Source organism: Ailuropoda melanoleuca, chromosome 2 (assembly GCF_002007445.2).
Source record: "Ailuropoda melanoleuca isolate Jingjing chromosome 2, ASM200744v2, whole genome shotgun sequence".
In the NCBI taxonomy this organism is placed as follows: domain Eukaryota; kingdom Metazoa; phylum Chordata; class Mammalia; order Carnivora; family Ursidae; genus Ailuropoda; species Ailuropoda melanoleuca.
In genome coordinates this window covers 115,641,354-115,661,560 of record NC_048219.1, presented here as the reverse complement: position 1 = coordinate 115,661,560, position 20,207 = coordinate 115,641,354, and the positions used below count along the sequence as shown (strand labels likewise).

Sequence of the window (20,207 nt, the reverse complement as noted above, 5' to 3'; positions counted from 1 at the left end):
TAGGAAGACTGCACATGGGCTCCTCGGAAGCGGTTGTTGTATGAACAATGTATGAAGCTTCTTCTTATTTGAATAAACTCAAAAGTGGTCTCGGGATAAGCAAACCTTACTTCACGCACTTTTGCTGAAGTTTCAAGTACTTCAATAACAATGGATAGATCTAGCACCTGTAGAAATTGTGAGCTGGTATTATTTTATATGTTTACAGAGTCATTTGTTTTACACTTGTCTTCTTTTTCAGAAAGTAAGCTACATGAAGACAAGGATTTCAGGCTTGCATTTGATGGGCCTCTAACAATTCTGCCAGCACCGGCCTGGACCTGCGGGGGATAGTCAACAAATTCTCACTGAAAAAAAAAAACCAAAAAACCAAATACTCTTGAATAAAGAAATGAAAAAAAAAATCACCTGCCCTTTGCCAGGAAAAGTCAGCATCACATGCTGACAGTCCTAGTACCCAGTGTCTCAAAAGCTCTTTTGACATCTTACCGTTTGCAGAACCATTGAAGAGAGGTCAATGGATGCAAGGCACCGGTTTTTATTTTCCTTAGGAAAAAAAAGAAAAATCTGATACCATTTTCACTAGCCCACATAACATTTCTGGTTTCTTGAGGTATTTGGCAAAGGGAAAAGCACAGGTTGAACTGTTTAGAAAAGATAAAGGATCCTTTTCTGAATTTTGAAAACTGGGGCTTTTACACATGGTTTCAAAGTTGATCGAGCACGTAAAGCCCAATGAAGACAGATCCTGCAAAAGCAAAGAAACCCTATCTGATGAGTGCCCCAAGTGTGAACACACCGCACCATAACCATGTGGAAATAATAGCCTGTATCGGCAACAAAAGCTTGTATTTAATGAGAACAGTGCCATTGTTCTTGAAATTCTAATTTGGTAAACATCTTACGGTGCTGACTCATCAGTACCGAAAATCCAATAATCAATCACTGCTGTGATTTGGCACTAATGCTGGAATTCACATCATGCGGTGTGCTGCGGCATCTACTGAAACTCAAACAGGTCGCTGAAAGGTGCATTTCATCAGCAAGTAATTTAATTCATATCAAAGGAATTTTACCCCAATTGAGTGGCAACTGGCTACTTTGGAAAGCAGTTAACTGTTGGGGGAAATGAGCTGCATGTTAGCTGCCCCTAGGAAGGTAGTCATCTGTAATCCTGGCGCTTTTAAAAGTCGTTTCTTCAAATTCCATAGCAAACAATATGAAATAACAACCCAGTATCTTTGTATCTTAATCATGTTCGGTAACGAAGCCCTTTAGATAATTGGCACTGCTTCTGTTGTAGGCCAAACTTTCTTTCAAGTTACAAATACTCACAAAAGGTTTACATTATAAGGGGCTGCTTTGGAGATGTGCAGATTTAGTTTGTAAGTACAAAGTGAACATGCAAATTGCCTTATCTTGTGGGATTCACAAACAACCATCATTCAGATTGATTTAATACATGGCTTTTTATCTTTAAAAGTGTTAATTAGAAAATAGGGACAGTTCTCTGAACACTTAAGAGTAATAAATAGATCAAAACAGCATCCATGCTTCTGTGATGGAACTTCTGAAGGCTTTGTAAAAGGATTAATACAATTGTCAAAAAGACCACAGTATACATATTTAATAGTGTTACCAAGCTACAATTACATTTTTAGGACTTTATAGCTAAGTTTTCCAATATTTGCTATCTGGAAAACTGAAATGCTGTGCAACTTTTGTACGATGTTTTGGAGTTACCATCTTATTTTAATTTTCCCACCTCGGACCTCCAAACACACTCTTCCAGAGAAGATTCTAAAGCTACAAGGGAATATCAGAAGTTACTCAGATAAAGATGGGCTGTTAGAATTGCATGAAGTGAAATTTTATGAGAAGAAACAATTATGATTCACGCATTTTCTTCTCAATGAAAAATATAAAGCTATTTACTGAGAATTTGCCTGTGTTTTGAAATTTCCCTATGACCGTTAAGGGCGTGTACGGAGGAGTCACTCTTGGCGGCTCTGCTGTAACCTGGCTCAGTGACTTTGGGCAGGTGACATTACATCTCCAGGCTCTGGTTATCTGTAAAATGTGCGAAATCACAGTCCCTTTCTCCTAGGGTCTTATGGCGGGGATTAAATAAGACTGTGTTGAACGGCGCCTGGCCCTTGAGGAAGGCAATTGCTCATGAATGTAGATGGAGGTTTTCAACCAGGCTTAGTTATATGGTTATCCCGTCATCAGCACTGAAAATACTTGGGAACGCCACTTTGAATTTATGAGAAAGGCAAACATGCACAGTACAGGGTGAGGGACCTTGGCCTCTGTGTGTCTGAGAACTTGACTTTCCCTCCTCTTCAAGATAAGGACTCGAGAGGCCAAGTCATGTTGTGAGCTACTTCCTTTCTAATTCCTGTATTTGTGTTTTGTTGACTTTGTCTTTGTCTCTACTCAGTATTTTGATTTAACCAATAATACATGCAGGTGGCAAAATAGTCAGGAAGTAAAAAACCCACAATAAAATGAATTTGTTAGAAAATACAGTTTTTTGGATCTATCATTCCAGAAATTGTCTTTGTATCTTGCTTTGTCTCTTTTTTCCTATTTCTTTGTCTTTGTCTTTTTTACAACTTTTTTCTATTACGCCTTTCTCCTGACCACTTCTTCCAAACCTCATCCTTCACCCAATCCCTTTTGAGCTGGAGATTCATACTCCCCAGGCCTTTGGCCCCTGGAATCATGAACGTCCTCTGGCCTCCCCATCTAGTGGCCTTCCCCTTTTTGTTCTCGGTCTGTCCTTCAGTCACTGGGCTGCTTCTGGAAAGCAGCCTCGGGAAACTCTAACGTCCTGCTCTGCTTCCACTATCTTATGAATCCTCTTCGTTAATCACCCTATCTTTCCATATTTCAAGATGACAGTGCAGGGGTAAGTTAAGAAACTCTAGTGGTTGGAAGTCACTATGAATTTCTATTATTTTCCCTCAGTTGTGCCCTTCTCTTACTTGTTTCAATCACGTCGAGCTTGCTGGAGCACACTTGCAGGCCTGGCGATATAGTAAGTGCTGTATACATGTATCTTATTGAATTCCTTCACTAATTGCTTACTTTCTTATGCCAATCACAAGGGCCACATTATCCTCATTTTACAGATGAGGAAGCAGGTTTAGAGAGATTAAGTAGTTTGTCCAAGGTCCCATAACTTACAAGTGGCTGAGCCAGAATCCAGAACGGGCCTGCCTACCAAGGCTTTCGCCACTGTGCTGAGTGGTCTCTCATGGCCTTTCTGTACCCTGGCATTCCTTTGGCTGGTTTTCATTCTACTCTGGTACCTCTGTGACCCCACCATCACCAGTATCGGCTTATGTTCCTTCCTCATTTCCTGAGAACCAGGGGGCTGCTCGGATCTTTCTCTTTGTCCTTCTTCTTCCCCTTCATGACTTTATGTTCTATCTGTTTTTGATCACCTATAAGCCAGAAGGATCGAGGCCATTTTCCCTATTCCTGAGGGAATAGAGGCTCAGAGGGAAGGCTAGCACTGTGAGCCAAGGGAGGTGTTAGGACTAACTGGCGGGCTGTTGGACTCCTGTCTGGTACTCTCTGCCCAGGGTCTCTCCTCAGTAGGCAACTGCACACTGGCCGCTTGCCTGGACACACTTTGTGTGCCCTCATTGCCTTCTCTTCAGCTTCCAGAGCCTACAATTTCGAGAATGATTCCTTTTTCCAGTGGCTCCTTCTTTCTGTTGACAGATGTTTTAGTTTTTATCACCCAGAGATACAAACAGAAAACTTGCTCTGGACCTTACTACTTTCCCAATTTCTGTCTCTCTCTCCTCTCCTTCTCCCCCCTTTCTCTCTTAGAGAACAAACTTCCATCAGAGTTAGTTGTTTCCATCTACTACATTCTTTTCACTTGCTCATGCCTTTATACCTTGCAATTTGGTTTTCCCACCAGCTGCCATATATCCTGGTTGAAGCGATTATTCCTATAGACATTCCTAAGCATTTCATTGTCAAATTCAGTTGCTGCAATCTGGAAGGTCTTCATAGCTGTGGCCACTGGAAGCCTCTGCAGGTTTGAACTTGCTCCAGATTCCAGAAACCATCCTAACCTTAGGCAGAAATTTGGGCTAGAGATTTCTAGCCCATTGTGCTAGGACTAAGCCATTAGCAATCCTTGATCCTCTTTTAGCCTTGACTTTACTAAAAATTCTCATAATAGTTGCCCAATTGCTGACTCGTCATTTTCTTTCTTGTACTAGAATCAATGTTTTAGACTCTGTCTAGAAGCTCACGCCCTCTAGTATTTGGAGCTTACCTTGTTACTGCAACGTCCACCAGGGAATAGAACCCACCCCTGCATTGCAGCCTAATCATGAACATTCTCCTAACTCCTGATTGATGAACACCCTTGATATGTGCCTCCAATATCTCTACCTTTTGGATTTCTCATTATCACTTGTTTTTGGATTCTCCAGCAGGACACTTAGTTCTGAACAGTGCTAACTGCCTCTTGAAACCACACTTTAGTTCACTAAGTCCAGAGAACTTCCTCCCGGCACAGCAAATATGTCTGCCTTCCTCATGGCAGGAAGAAGTCAAAATGCAGATTCCAGTTTCTTCTGGAGAGCTCATACCAGTGTGGTTAACTGGACCAACTTGGGGCTGTCATAAGAGCTGTAACTTTTTCAGACTCACTGCAACATTAAATTCTCCTGCTAGCTCATACTCGCTGCTCTTATCTTCCCTTCTTTAGTGTCTGTAGAAACAACTCAATTTGACTTCACTTTTTCCTTTTGCCAGTTCTTCTTAATACCCTTCCCTTCTCTATCAACCATTTCTCCTTTGGAATTCTCATGTTTTTCTATAACTTCATTTAGATATTCTATATCTTTAATACCTCTAATCACAATATGACTGCAAAGTGTCACACATGTAACTCTCTGGTCTGGAACCTTCTTATTTAGATGTCCCAGAACATGTTCATGATAAGCCATCCAGAACCAATCCGTCATTTTCCGACCCCACAAAAAATGTCCTAGCTTCTTTTGTTTCCCCCCCCACTATTATTAAGAGAACTACCATTCTCCTAGCTTTTAAGATTAAAATTGTGTAGTCATGATTGATTCCTTTTCCTTGTTGCTTCCACAATCAATAAGTTACCAAATCTAGCTTCTTCTTCATCATTGTCAAGTGCATCTTGGCTTTTCTTTTTCCTTATTCTAGACACCACTATTTTGGTTAAAGACTTCATGATTTCTTTGTTGAAAACCACATTAGCTTGCATGGCTTTTCCTGCCTCTGACCCTACCTTTCCCGTCACTGTTGAAGTACTCTTTCTAGGCCAGGGTTCTGATTAAATGAGATGCTATCTGCAAGAATTAGTTTATAATATCTGTTTGCTATATGAATATTAGTTGTTTATCTTATTATGTCATTGACTTGCTCAAATATCATTAAATTCTCCCCAATGCCTGCTGAGTAAAGATGAAATGCCACCATCTGTTTTTTAATATGCCCTGCAATATTGTCCAGGTTTATCTTTCCAGACATTTCCTACTAATCCTATGGATTTTTTTCTATCCAGCTGAAAAGCTTGCCGTTTGTTGGATACACCTTTATCACCCGCACTGTGTTCATGCCGTCCCACCTCTCCCCCACCCCCGAATTGTCTCTTCCCCAGTGAGATGGAAATAAGTTGAACAAATGATATGTGGCATTCTTTGGTAAAGGATGACTGTCATTAATTAAGTTTTTGGGTTTGGCACAGGTCTATCTGTTGATTTTGCATTGTTCTTTTGGGTCATATTTGAACATTAAGTCATAATCCTCCTTTATTCACATGGTTATCTTCAGCAAATAGAAAATAATAGGTACTGACCATGTAGGAGAAACAAGAGTTGAGGAAAAATTAGTTAATGATATACTCAACATGAACTGAGAGTATAATGCATCTATTAGAAAGCTAGCAAGATTAGGTTGCATAGATTTTAAAAATATCTATTTCGTGGGAAATTATGATCCCTTGATTCTCAGTCTTGCTTGGTCTACACCAGAATATTGTGTCCGGGTTGCCCATTTGAAGAGGAGCATTGGCAGACTGTAGCATGTGCAGAGAAGATGGCTAGGGTGGTGGAAATTATAGAAATTATCTTGTAAGTTAAATGAGAGGAGGAACCAGGATGATTTAACGTGTAGAAGAAAAGATGAAAGAAATGGCTATCATCTATCAGAAAGAAGAGGTTCTATGTGTATTTCTCCAACAAATAGGAGTGGGGAAAATTGAGCAATTTGTGAATCATTATCATAAAAAGAACTTTCAGCAAGGCCTCTCCCATGGTGGACAGTAAGATTGAGTCTTACAGAATCAAGATTGCTTCTGAAGGATTTCCTACAGGAAAGAGATGTCATGCTAACTGTCCACAAACACCTCTTTAAATTTTAAGTTCTAAAACTAAGAGAAAACCAAGATGAAACTCCTACGAAGTCATTGGAATAACTTCACATAAAAACAACAGACACAGTGGACATGACTTTGCTAGGCCAAAGCTAGACAAAATCAAGGTATGAACTGAGGTAGACGTCCTAGCAATTGAAGGCTCCCTCCCACCCTAACCCCCCAAAATGTTGTGGATTATAAGACAAATATCAACAGAATTCATATTTGAGTGATTTGTAAAAAATGATCCTTTGCTTAGGAGGTTAACAGTGCCATGGCGACTCTGAAAGAACAGCTGGCCACGAAAGACCTCTGGATGGGGATGGCTAGGTTGGAGGATTGCGTTGGAGCAAACTGCAATTTACCTGCGAAGGCAGTGGAAAGATGGTCACTGGAATTGTGTGGCTATGAGAGAAAGTCATGTTCATGCTGAGGACAGTAGGGTACTTGCCTGTTTCCCAGAAGACCCTTTCTGAACCCAGCAGACATAGTCTCATGCCCATCACAATGCCTTGAAGTTCACCTGATGAACTTGATGTTTACAGTCCCCTCTCACCACTCCTCAGCTACTTTTCTTTCCATCTGTATTCTATTTTCCTTGCATGGTGCTCTGGCTAAACCCCTGGGTGCCAAGCTTTCTCAATGAGCTGTCTGTCTCTTGGCTCTCCATTTGTCTTCAGGTTGTCAATTGCAATTTTGATCACAGTTGAATTTTATTACGCACAGCTGCACTACCAGTTGCGTGAACTGGTCTTCAATGATTCTCTACTCCACTGCCCTCCCCCTACCCCCATTTTTCAGTCTAACGTCTTAGTTCCTGCATTCCCTCACCACCTGTCTTGGCTCCAGATCACACTCAAAGTTGTTTTATTCCAGACTAACACGTATGGCCTGGATGCAACTCTACTAGCATCAATGGAAGGAAAAAGATTACCTATAATCGTCTCATAAGTCATAGAAAAAGTATAAAAAGCATGAGCAAGTGTAATTTATCACCCTGAGCAAGTAGGCATGTAATTACTTGCAAGGCTGCTTTTAGTTTCAAGCATAGTTTTCTATTTCTATCCTTAAACGTTTTCCCTGTGTCGAAGTTTTGGAGAATTTGGCTCATTTGCAAATGCCTGGTGTTGGTGTTACTTCTGCAAAATCATGTGCACATCATTCAATGGCATTGCAACTATCTCCAATTTAGCCAGAGGGGTCTCCTAGCACTTCTATTCCAGAGCCTCTTGGCTAGTATCACGGCATTGAAGTTTTAGTTGTCCAATAAACTACAACACGGGATGAAGTGTACTAACAGTGTTTACACAAATGAAACAGCCAAATAAGTTTTGCAAAATTAGTTGTTAATTCTCTTTGGTGTTATCACTATTGCTGGCATACACTGCATTCATGTGTTTATTTAAGGGAAACACTAAATAAATTACGTTTTTCGATTTTTAGATTTAATTTGTCCTTGAATTTCAAAACTCATCTTGCTCTCTTTGCATATAAGGCCTTTATTATTTTATTAGTCTGCAAATATTCTTTTTAAAAAGTTTGGGTATTTCTAGGATTGAACACTGGAAGCTATGTGTGCCTTTTTCATCAAGGCATTTTCATTTCATGAAAACCTCCATTCAAGGTAGGGCAGGCTCTTACTTGAGAGAATATCTCGGCTTAGCTATTCTGAGCATGACCCAACATGGTCACAGATCCTGGCTCCACCCATGATCCATCAGGTGTAACAACCACCACTGTCCGAATGCATCTCCTTAAAAAAAAATTTTTTTTTAGAAGAAAGAACTTTATTGGTTTCTTTCTGGCCAGTGGTCTTCATTACTGGTGGAATCAGTGGACATTCTTATGTACAAAATAGCCTAATGCTATTTCCTATGTAGGGAACTATGATACAGGACAATTTCAACTAAAACTGGGTATGGCAAACAAATTAACCAACGTATTTTGCATGGTGGTTAGATTTTAGTTATCTGAATTAATGGATGTCAGTACTGTTCTGTTTTCTCCAGAAGTCACTCCTTTTGGATCTAGAGAGTAACCTTACATCCAATAGTTATAAATAATGATGCTACTTTGGTAGGAATGAATTCAAGAGACCTCAAAAGCTATTGAGTTGACTTGGTCCATCTTTTTCACACCTGTTCAAAGTATCTCTTTCTCCCAACTTATACTTAAGATGATTGAATTAAAGCCATTAGCTAAATTTAGCATACTAGCCCAAATAGACATGTTTTGTTTCTAAGCTTTCTGTATGACTCACTCTGTTTCTTGACTCAGGAAACTCATCAATCAACTCCTGCTGGGCTCTTGGTGCATTTGGAATAAAAGTGAATGAAAATGGTGGTAATGTCAACTACGTTGTTAAACAAGGAATATTTTTTTTAAAGATTTTATTTATTTGAGAGAGAGAGAGAGAGAGAGAGAGAGAGAGAGAACATGAGCAGGGGAGGGGTAGAGGGAGAGAGAGAAGCAGACTCTCCACTGAGCAGGGAGCCCGATGCGGGGCCCGATCCCGGTACTCCAGGATCATGACCTGAGCCTAAGGGAGACTCTTAACTGACTGAGCCACACAGGAGCCCCTAAACATGAAACACTCTTAAGTAAACAAATTTTGCCCAGCACTTTGAACATGTAGAATTGTGTTTAAACCCTCTGGTTACATGGAGTTCTACATTATGATGTCACCTGTGACTTAGAGCACAGTGGATCTTCCACGGAAAAAGAAATATTCTCTGGAATGGATATCCTGGAAATATATATTGCAGTGAAGATCTGGGTCATTTTTCTGCAGGCTTGAGGCTGACTTAAGGTCTTGGGCAGTCCTACCCTCCTCAAATGACACAGGGCCCTGTTCAGGGCTGGCTTTGGATCAGACCTCATGGGATGGCTGTGGGCTTCTGGCCCTCTGGCAAGCTATTGGCATATTTTTTCCTATATTATGAATGATATTGCTTAATATGTCCTTCTTAGGCAAATGCACCATAGTTGAAAACAACAATGACAAGGTTGGGACATCAGTGTCTAACCAAGAGTTGGGGATGATCTTACATGCACCTCTTCAAGATATATTCGTACTCAAAACATGTGATTTATAGATAAAGTAGATAACTTTTTTTAAAAAGATTTTTTTTTTAAGTAATCTCTACACCCGACGTGTGGGGTTTGAACTCACAACCCTAAGATCTCATGCTCTACTGACTGAGCTAGCCAGGAGCTCCTAAAGTAGATAAATTTTAAGTCTATTAAGATTCAGACAATTATATGTTGTTTGTATTTTATTTTCAGAGTTTTTTCTGTCAAAATCCTGAATAATATCCCCTTTGTTATATAATCATGCTATTGTAGTCTTTTCTTGAAAGCATGCTAAGTTCATTTCTATTGTAGAAAAAGAGAAATGTAGAAATCTGGATTCTCTCTTTGCCTCTTATTATAGGATACAGGAGCCTAGTAAAATGCTAATAATATTTTAGTAGGAGAATATGGCACCTTTTATGGCTTTTAACTACATTTAGGTGACATCATGGCTCCACATGACAACATGAGTTAAGATGAAATACACTCATTAAAAAACAAATTCCATCATGTCATGGGTAACTTGTGATCTCTAGCTTTGGAGCGTTAAGCCTTGTACATCATGCCAGGGCCTACGTGAAGTCTGTTATTAATAATAAGAATAAATTCCACTCCACTCCTTAGGTTGCTCATTCACATCACCAGTCAACAACTCAACACACTCTTTAGTAACAGAAAAAGAGAAATCTAGTACATTCTAATGATTTGAATAATTGCTTGGAAACTTGATAATGCGTTAACATTCATTTGCTGAAAAGCGGGCCAATGATGGTTAAGCGATTTCATCTTAAAATGGGTGTGTGTCTATTTATGGATATCTGCGACTGGTTAGCTTCTTGGTTAGAGCACTGTTCTAATGAAGCTCAGACCAAGGGCTCTTCCCATGTGGCCCTGTCAACTTCTTTCTTTCAAGGGTCCATTTCATCGTTGACCCCAGCCTCCTGTGGCACACATGTCTACTACTGGCCAATAGGGAGATGAGATTAGAGCTCACGCATTGCTTAAAGCAAATCTATCACCATACTGGAAAAAGCTACTCACTGCACATAATCCATGTGGGTGGTTCCATAGCATCACCTCAAGGGCTGTATCTCTGGGCTTGTGCACGTGGACACGTCTAGATACAAAGACACATATACTAGTGACACTTACTAATCATGTCACTGAAAGATATTCATCTAGAAGAAAGACCATTATGAAACAGTGAGTTGTTTGTATCAAAGATTAGTTTAAAGACAGCTGTAGATTTATTATTTTAAAATCTCTAGATGAGGGGATTGGATTAGATAAACTTTAAAGTCCTTCCAGCTCTAAGTCCTTCCAGCTCCCTACAGTCTCCAAGTGCATTGATTAACATACATAATGTAAAACAATGTAGTTTTGTAAAGCAAAATTGGCAGGAAGAGAATATTCTCTCAAGAAAAACTACTTTCTGTGCGTCTTCCCTTCAAGCTACCAAAAAAAGGTGATCAAGTAGAGCTCAAAAATAATTTCTGGGCTTAAACTTAAAATTCTTTTATCTGGAACAGATTATTTCATTCCACAATTAGAAATGAGATCCAAAATGCAAATATTACTGAGAGAGATAGCACATTGCCTCATATTCACACTATGGTGTTAACAACTGCTATAAGAGCCATTTTACAGAGTAAGTTTGAGAGGGGGAAGCGTACCTTATTCAAATATATGAAGATGATTTTACGATTTTACAAATCGTATCCTATTTTATTCCAGTCCTAATTCTGCCAACCCTTCTGGGTATGTAACAATTTTAAAGACAGTGCTTCAAAATTTGAAGAGGGGAAAATGTGGAAACAGCTTAAATGGGAATGTAACTCTTAGGCTTTCACCAAATACATTTCCATGGTTTTCCAGTTTGTTCTGTTTTCTTGAGAAGGGGTGAAAATTCTTGGAATTAAATGTACAATAAAACACCAAATATATACTGGTTCTTTAAAGCTTTGTATCTCTATTTTTAGCGCTATCTCTGTTTACATCAAGTCTCTTTTACATCTGAATTTGGTGAGACATGCTATTTACTATCCTATTGACCAGAAGGAAATCTGTTCAATCAGTATTTGGAGATCCATGTCACTTGGAGTTCTGTCTAGTCATGTAGGAATGTTATTTTGATAGTATTAAAACAAAATTTAGTAGGAGAAAAATCAATTTGTAAATGATTTTCAAGGCTCCAGAATTTCTGTTTCCCACTGTCCCTGTACATGAAACAAGAGAATCAGGGCTCCACATGTAGTAAAGGGATGCAAGTTGATATATAAGGTATGTGTTCTTCTTCTTTTTTTCAGAGAGTGAGAGAGATGGGGGACAGGGCTTAACTGACTGAGCCACCCAGGCGCCCCATAAATTCCATGTTCTTGATGTAAGAGTTGAAAGGGTTACAAAGAAACACCATTCCATTCTGTCCTAGAGGTATTCTTCCACTGGTTTGGTTGCTCAGTCCTGGTGGGACAGTGCGGATGCAGGCCTCACCTGGGACAGCTGGTCAGACACATGAACTTCCTGAAATCATCTGAATAGGAATCACAATCCAAATATAAGTCTACACGTTTTGCAAAGCACATTTCCTACATCTTAATTGAAAAGGATCAGCGATCTGTCCAACCTGCCCAAGAGATCCCAGGCCACTGGAATGGTGATGACAACAAAAGCCCTCCTGCCTGTCTCCACTGCACTTCCTGTTGCTGTTTTATGGTAACAAGTCGAATTCTTTTCATCTGTGAAGCTGAGACTGGCAAAAAGCTACTAGTCTCTATTGCAGTGCCCTCTACTGCTATCCTTGTCTGGTGCCAGTGTTTCTGGTTCTCCATGCCATCCCTTGACCTTGAGACTAGATGCCTGCCAGACCCTCCTCTGGCAAGAGCAGCTGTTACTTTTGGCCCATTTAAAGACCTTTTAGGTTTTAGGAACTCCTTCGTTTTGTTTATCTTTTGAATGTTAGGTGACCAGACCTTTGAAAAATTGGTATTCTTTTTCCTCTCTAACTATAAACTGGAAACTTTACTCATGTGGGTATGGTGTACTGGAAGACCAGGCTTTCATTCTTCTTAACTTCCCATATAATCAAAAGAACCTAATGAATTCAAGTTGCCTATAACATTTTGTGTGTTTCTGACTTGAAACCGAATTCCCAAGCAACCATGTGAACAATAATGAAATTCAGGCAAAGAGGCTCTATTTTCCTGTTGTTAGGAAAGAGACTCTTATGGTGAACTCTTGGGTTCTACTCCCTGTGATTTAAGACAACATAAAATTTAGTACTTATCGGCTGTATTTTGGCTTTAAAATTATTACAAAGAGCCTGAAGAAATGTAATGGCTGAGTTGAGTTTGATCAGAAATACAACTTACAGGATTGTATAATGCATGCATTCTCCCACGTTAGAAACCGTACAGCACACTCTGTAGATCACAGTTTAATTGGGGAGATGATACAATAAAAGAGTGTCTCAAACTTCCATATGAGAATTTAGGTACAGTAAGCAGAATGTAATTATTCCAGTTGGAATTTGGCCAGAAGCTGGGGATTACAAACCCTTAGTGTTATGAAAAGTTCCATGGCATGTTTAATGACTAGAAATAGCCAGAAGCTTAGATTTATGACATCCAAAAATAGCACCCCTAGCAGGATTAGTCCACCCAGGTCATGCTGGGGCACAGTTTGGGCAATAGTCAAAAAACCCCATTTATTGAATCATAAACATAATTTCTAGCAGCTCTGGGTTGGAGATTTGTATTCAAGCACTACTTAACCAACTTTTAGCAGCTTCCTTAGATGTAGCATCCCACTGACACTCAGTAAATGCACAATAATAAAGAAAATGTTAGGTAGGCTTGAATGATAATGATGATAGTATAGGAGGCCAAGGACCAAAGCTGACTTTATGAGTAGGTGACAGAGATGCTTCCAGATGTTATGTGATTTCAGAGGCTATGGAAAGACACAAAATATCACCTGGGTTCACCTTGCTAGTGACTCTAATTTCACAAATGCAATTTTATTCTTTCTGATTAATGCTCAATCCCTATTTCAAAGCAAACATACTTGAAAAAGTTAATACGTAAGACTTGGCTATCATTTAAATCATAGTGTAACATGAAATTTTCATGCCCTATACTAAGAAATTTTGGCAGAACTGAAGAGTAAAGGATCTTTAAGAATGAGGGAACCACAAAGGGAAGAATAGCTTGCAGAAAAGAAAGTGTAGGGCAAACAAAGACAAACTTCTCTAGTTTCATTGTTATGGGCTAAATTGTGTCTGCCACCCCCCCCCCCATTCATATGTTGAAGCTCTAATTCCTATTACCACCAAATGTAACTGATTTAGAGATGGGGCCTTTAAAGAGTTAATTCTGTCAAAAATGGGATTTTTAGGGTAGGCCCTAATCCAATCTGGTAGGCCTTATTAAAGAAGAGGAAATTTGGAAACACAGAGAAACATCAAGGATGTATATGCACAGAGAAAAGACCATGTGAGAACACAGTTAGAAGGTGGCCGCCTGCACTCCAAGGAGGGAGGCCTCAGAAGAAATTAACCCTGCCATTACTTTGATCTTGGACTTCTAGCTCCCAAAACTTTGAGAAAATTAGTTTCTGTTGTTTAAGTCAACCAGTCTGTAGTATTTTGTTATGGGAGCCTAAGGAAACGAAAACACCCCTTTTCAGAGGAAAGGCATCTGGAAAGGACTGCTAGTTAAATTTCTCAGCTTCTTTGAGGCTGAGGCTTTTATTGAAAGTGGTTCTAATCTTTCTTGGATCTTTCTAGCCCCAGGGAAAATTCCTGTGGATCAAGACCATCACCTCAGGTTGATCTTGTAAGGCATAGTTTAAATTCAAAAGGTTACCTGGGCATTCATAAGATGCTGTATTGAAGAGAGGTGATGAGCAAAAGTCAAGCTAGGAAATGCTAAGCACAGAGCTCACCAGGCTTATTATGGAGGCGCAGTCAGATGGCTCACTGTTTGCAGGTCGACATGATTTGTTGGCCAACCCTCCACATTAAAAACGAAGGGCCTGTATTTTCATTACTGAAAAACCTGGGGCAATTTGCCACTATAGCCCTCTCTTGGGCACTTCTGATGTATAAATGAATTTTGGTGAGAGGACTTCAAAATAGGCTTTTGGGGCTATGATAACTTTGGCATCAGCAAGTGATGAAGGACCTCCTGCGTTAATATTATTTAATGTAAACGTAAAGTAACTGCAGTAACAGGAAGAATACTCATGTATAAAACCAGTATAAATTGTTAATAATAAGACTGCAGCCCTTTAAAAATGCAACTATTGAGTTCTACATGTGGAACTTGGGAGTCTTGAGGGCAAGGATAATTTATACTTGCCAAATCACTGTGAGAAAATTCCAACTATGTGGAAATGTAAATATTCACTATTAGGAAGGCTCTTTCAAGATAGGCTAAATATTTACCCAGTTTTCTTCTTTTTAAATCACAAATAAGTCTTCTCTCATTGGTTCAAATTCTTCAAATAGGAGATGGGCTGCAAAAAAAATTGGAGGCCGGGGGAGGGGGGATGTCTATTGTCTCTCTTTTCTGACCTAAAATATATCTTGCAACTCATATAGTCAGGAAATCTTTCATTTTTTACTTTGAAATTTATTCCACAATTATTTTATTCTACCTAGATATTGCTAATGAAATTTAGTATATGTTGTGTCAAAAATATCAGAGAGATGATGTTGAATATGGATATGAAAAACAATTTTAGCGGCAAATTAAGTGGTAGTTAAATAGAATGTAAGCAAATTATTTACAGAAAATCTGCAGAAGGTTAAAAGTGTGCAGACATTCAAATGTTTAAGGACTCCTAATTGTCACGTCACTGCAATTGTCACTTGCAGCAGATGCACAAATCCATAGCAGTATTGTGGGAGAATTGTCAGATAAAGAGGCTCCTGTAAAGCTTTTTTTTTTTTTAAGTAACTCTTCCTTTTTTACCTCTTTATTCTTCCCTTGAATATTTTCTCATGAGGATAGTTTCAAAGGGAATGTTACTCCTGAGGAGAAACATTCTGAATAAAACCATTCTATCAGTAATTTTTCAGGCAGGAAAACAGAAACCACTCTAGGTATTTCAAACAGAGGTGATTTAATACAGGGAGTTGGTTACATAAATGATGAAAATGTTGGCAAGGTGATGGTGAGGAGATCCAGAAATTAGAAACAGTAGGAAGTCCCTACTACCCCAAGGATAGGAAGGACAAGGAGGTGGTATTTTTTTCACAGTTTAAAGATGAGGACTGCCCTTGGGAAACTAGATACTAGATTCCCAGGTGGGGACTCTCCTACGGGACCCGAGATCACTGAGAGAGGAATTTTTCCTATGGAGCCAGAATCACTGAAAAGATAGAATCATTGCCACAGGTGAAAATAAAAGCTGAGAAAGACAGGAAAAAAAATATATACTGTGACTTTGTCATCATTTTCTTCTCCCAGGATTTTGCCAGTGCCTCCCCTTGGCCAAACCTACCGAAATCCAGTTGGCACAGGAACCTGGGGAATGTCATTCCCAGAGATAGGAAGCAGAGCAGAGGAAGGGTAAGTAATGAATCAAAAACAAACTGGCAAATGACTTGCATACAAAAAGGAAACTACTTTTGTTTGTTTGTGCTTCTCTTTAATTAGCTTAATCTGGTTCACTCAGCCATGGTACAATGAAAATCACTTTGGGACCTTATGAAAATTGTAGGTTTCTGAAAAATTATAGGTTTCTTTTTCTCCTTTTCTTTTCTTTTCTTTTCTTTTCTTTTCTTTTCTTTTCTTTTCTTTCTTTCTTTCTTTCTTTCTTTCTTTCTTTCTTTCTCTTTCCTTCCTTCCTTCCTTCCTTCCTTCCTTCCTTCCTTCCTTCCTTCCTTCCTTCCTTCTAATATGAGTTATTTCATGATATAAGTAAAGGCTCCTGTGGCCTCAGAATTAAAAATTCCCTGAACAGTAATGTGGTAGCTGAGATGAGGGAATCATAGGCTGAGGAAAACCAAAATGGTACCTGTCACTGACATTTGAGTTTCAAACCCAGACTCTGAATTCTTCAGAATATCAGCTTCCAACTTGCAACATGACACTTCAACTTTAGCAATTTCATACTAATGAGCTCCTTTATTTCTGCCTGTCTCATTAGGACACTCCATGCTTTCCAGAAACGCAAGTGAAGTTTAATAGAGATAAAGCCATTCCTCTGGCGCTGCTCTGATCAAGAAGCTACAATCAATCTTGCTTTCTTCGAGCATATCATAAAAAGACCCCTTTCCTTCTGATTAGCATTCTTGAACACAGTACAAGCTGATGACTTGCTTGAAGTCATTCACTGTAGGGCTACAGCACCTACTGCACGTGATAAAACAACATAAGGCATATGAACTGCTCATTACAATCTAATTAGTTTGGGCTTTTCATTTCATTTTATGTCCTGAACTGAACCTGATTCAATATGATTCTGAGCTGGAGTTCATCATGTCTTCTCACTGGCAGTGCAAGTTCATGGTGTTTGCTTGCTAGATTCCACAGTTAGAGAGATGGTTCCTCTTTTCTTTTTTGAGAACTGGTTAGAAAGAAGGTCATTAATATGAAATGACTAAAGTCTTGGCTATTGTATTTTCTTCTGTGTGAGATTTCCATTTAACCTAGCACACATCACAGATGTGAAGTATTTCAAGAAGGTTTGGCCATTTATAATAATCCGATTTGCCTAATGCATGGGTTCACTTCCTTGCAATGCTCTAGGAGCAATAGTCTGAGCCCTTGGGTTGCATTCCAAAGAATGACTAAACAAAAAAGAAACACCTGGGTTAGTTTCACTATCAAACTCCATTGTATTGGAAAACTTTTGAAAGCAAGATACCTCTATTTTTGGGGTTGTTTCTAATAACATCTTTCTGGGGTCTCAAACTAGGACATAGACTTTGTATGTAGACTAAGTACACCTTGATTTATCTGATCTCAATACTTTAAGGATGGTAAATAAAGAATGACTGGCATGATTTTGGATGATATACGCACTCTCTTCTCTGTGTCTTTGTTTTTAGAACAATAAGGATCCAGACGTCCACTTTTTTTTTTTTTATATCTTCATAGGAAGCTTATGGGTATCTATTGGTTATTCCTTCTTTTTTTAATTTGAGAAATCATTTAATATAGGTAATGTTAATATGAAATACTCATAAGTGTATTTTGCTTCCTACTCATATGAGCTTTGAAAATTTTGTTGTATCTTCTGGAAAGTAAAAATTGTGTTTTACTTAAAAAATACCTTAGGTGTTTGCCAAAACATTGCCCCATGGTTCCATAACATGTGACTGCATGTAGAATGAGGTTTTCTGGAACTTGATTAACAGAATCATTCTGGATAAAGCAGATTTCTTCCACATTACTAAGCTCAACTTACAAATAAAAATAGGAAGAAATAATCAGACATACTGCTTGTTTTGTTGAAAGAATAAAGTTCAGATTTTACTTATTTATTTGAGAGAGAGCGAGTATGAGCAGGGAAGAGGGGCAAAGAGAGAAAGAGAAGCAGATTCCCTGCTGAGTAGGAAGCCCAGACAGGGGTTCAACCCCAGGACCCTGAGATCATAACCTGAGATGAAGGCAGACCTTTAACTGACTGAGCCACCCAGGCTCTCTGAGACAATATATTTAGATGATAGATATAAAATGCCTAGAATTACATGTTTCTCAAACTACATATCCCCGTTTGTTCCCTTCCCACCTCTCTGTTTTGGAGAAATGTGATTTAATCAGATTCCCACCCTAAACAATATCATGACATTCCCTGTGGTTCTGCTGATCCAGGATCAACCGTACTCTGTCCAAAAATGTTTCTTCCATGATAGAGAGGTTTACTGAATTTAATTCAATTTTTATTTCATAATTGATGATCATCATGTGTATTACCACTGAACTGAACTTTGCTGGCGATTGGATATTTTGAGTGCCTTGCATAAACCATTTTTTACCATTCAAAGCCCATAGAAATGGTAACATTTTTACAACAGCCACTGATTCATTTTGTAAAGAAACTAAACTAGGTGAATATCTGCTATGTTTATTTAGATTTTATATCCTAACTGGTGGCTCTTTATTTCTGCAATAATTTGTTGAAAGCTTGTGGTTAGGTGGTATGTAACCTTTAATTCAGCTATTGTTAGCACTTTTGTATGCCACACAGAGGTTCTGAAATTTTCAGTAGGCCATGGACTCTTAATAGGGAATCTTAATTGTTCCCTTAGTACTCGAGAGCCATCATGGCATCTGAGTTATATACATTTCTTATGTATAACCTTCAGCTCAACATTGAAGTAAGGCATAAGGCATTTGTCCCACACTTTGTACAAGAAGAGGAAGTGAGGTTTTTTTTTTTTTTTTTTTTTTTTTTTTACTTACATTGTCAAAGATTCTTAAGGGATTGGTCTTGGTTAATTAGCAATTAGTAAAATGAGTATCAAGCTCCTGATAAAATATTGTTAGGGAAATTGGGAAACAGAAGGTTACCCAAGCCGCTAACTCAATCTTTGGGGAGCTGAAGGAGGTAGAAGAGAGGGACTCGAGGAGCCAGGGGTGCCCAGAGCGGCGTACGCTACTGTAGCTGCCCGTGTCCTCTAGCATATTATCCCAGCCGTTCTCTTCATGCCCCGAAGCACCGTTCCGAGGCCCAGGAGACTGCAACGAACTCAGAAATTACGACTTGATTAAAGACTACTGAGATGTTCATACTGGAAATAGAAAATGATATTATGAAAATTGATGTGCTCTTCTTTGTTTATAGAGACAGCATGATTAACTTGCCATCATTTGCATTTGAGTTGATGGTAGGTTTGGGCTGAACTATCTATACTCTGGGGGAAGGGCATGAGTTTGCCAGGCAGTTATGTGTAAAGGGTTCTGTCCATGCAATGAAATCGAGCTGAGCCACTTGGCTGACATGGAGTCAGAGCTGGCGACCTTGGCAACCTGAGTGGGAAGGAGCATGACCAACGCCAGTTATTAATTAACATGGGTCTTCATTCATGTGCTAAGGGATATGCATGTAATGGTTTTCAAGCTTAGATCTGTACAACTAAAAGGCAAAGTGAATGAAAATCTTTCGAGGGCATTGACCAGTTCCAGTGAAATAACTGTGGCTTGAGGACACAGAAACGGTTTTTATCTCTGACTATATAATGTTTTTACTTATAGACCCTGTTGAAGTAGAAAGTCCTTTCTTCAATCCTATTGCTCGCACTTTCTTTCACAAGACTGAATTTTTGGAGACATTGAGAAATGAGATGAATTAGGAAGTATCCTATGGTTTAACAGCTGATAAATGGGGTATGCATTTTCTTTGGTTTTTTTCTCTCAGGCATTTTTGGTCCCACTTCAGTTTAATTTATTAGATATAGGTATATTTGTAATTAAAGTTATGCCAAATTATAGGGTTTCAAATGGTGATTTTCATATCAAATTCTTCATTATTGTCTTTTTTTTTTATCTTTTTTTTTTTTTTTAAGATTTTATTTATTTATTTGACAGAGATAGAGACAGCCAGCGAGAGAGGGAACACAAGCAGGGGGAGTGGGAGAGGAAGAAGCAGGCTCATAGCGGAGGAGCCTGATGTGGGGCTCGATCCCATAACGCCGGGATCACGCCCTGAGCCGAAGGCAGACGCTTAACCGCTGTGCCACCCAGGCGCCCCCTTCATTATT

The 20,207-nt window shown here is 39.1% G+C and overlaps 1 long non-coding RNA gene across 1 annotated transcript in view; it reads left to right on the top strand.

Annotated features, from left to right (window-relative positions):
• Positions 1–19,927, top strand: part of LOC117801069 — a 101,119-nt gene extending 81,192 nt beyond the window's left edge. The window contains exons 5-6 of the long non-coding RNA XR_004623456.1: positions 15,967–16,068; positions 19,702–19,927. This is a non-coding gene — a long non-coding RNA (uncharacterized LOC117801069). The remainder of the gene's footprint in view (positions 1–15,966; positions 16,069–19,701) is intronic.
• The last annotated feature ends 280 nt before the right edge of the window (positions 19,928–20,207 follow it).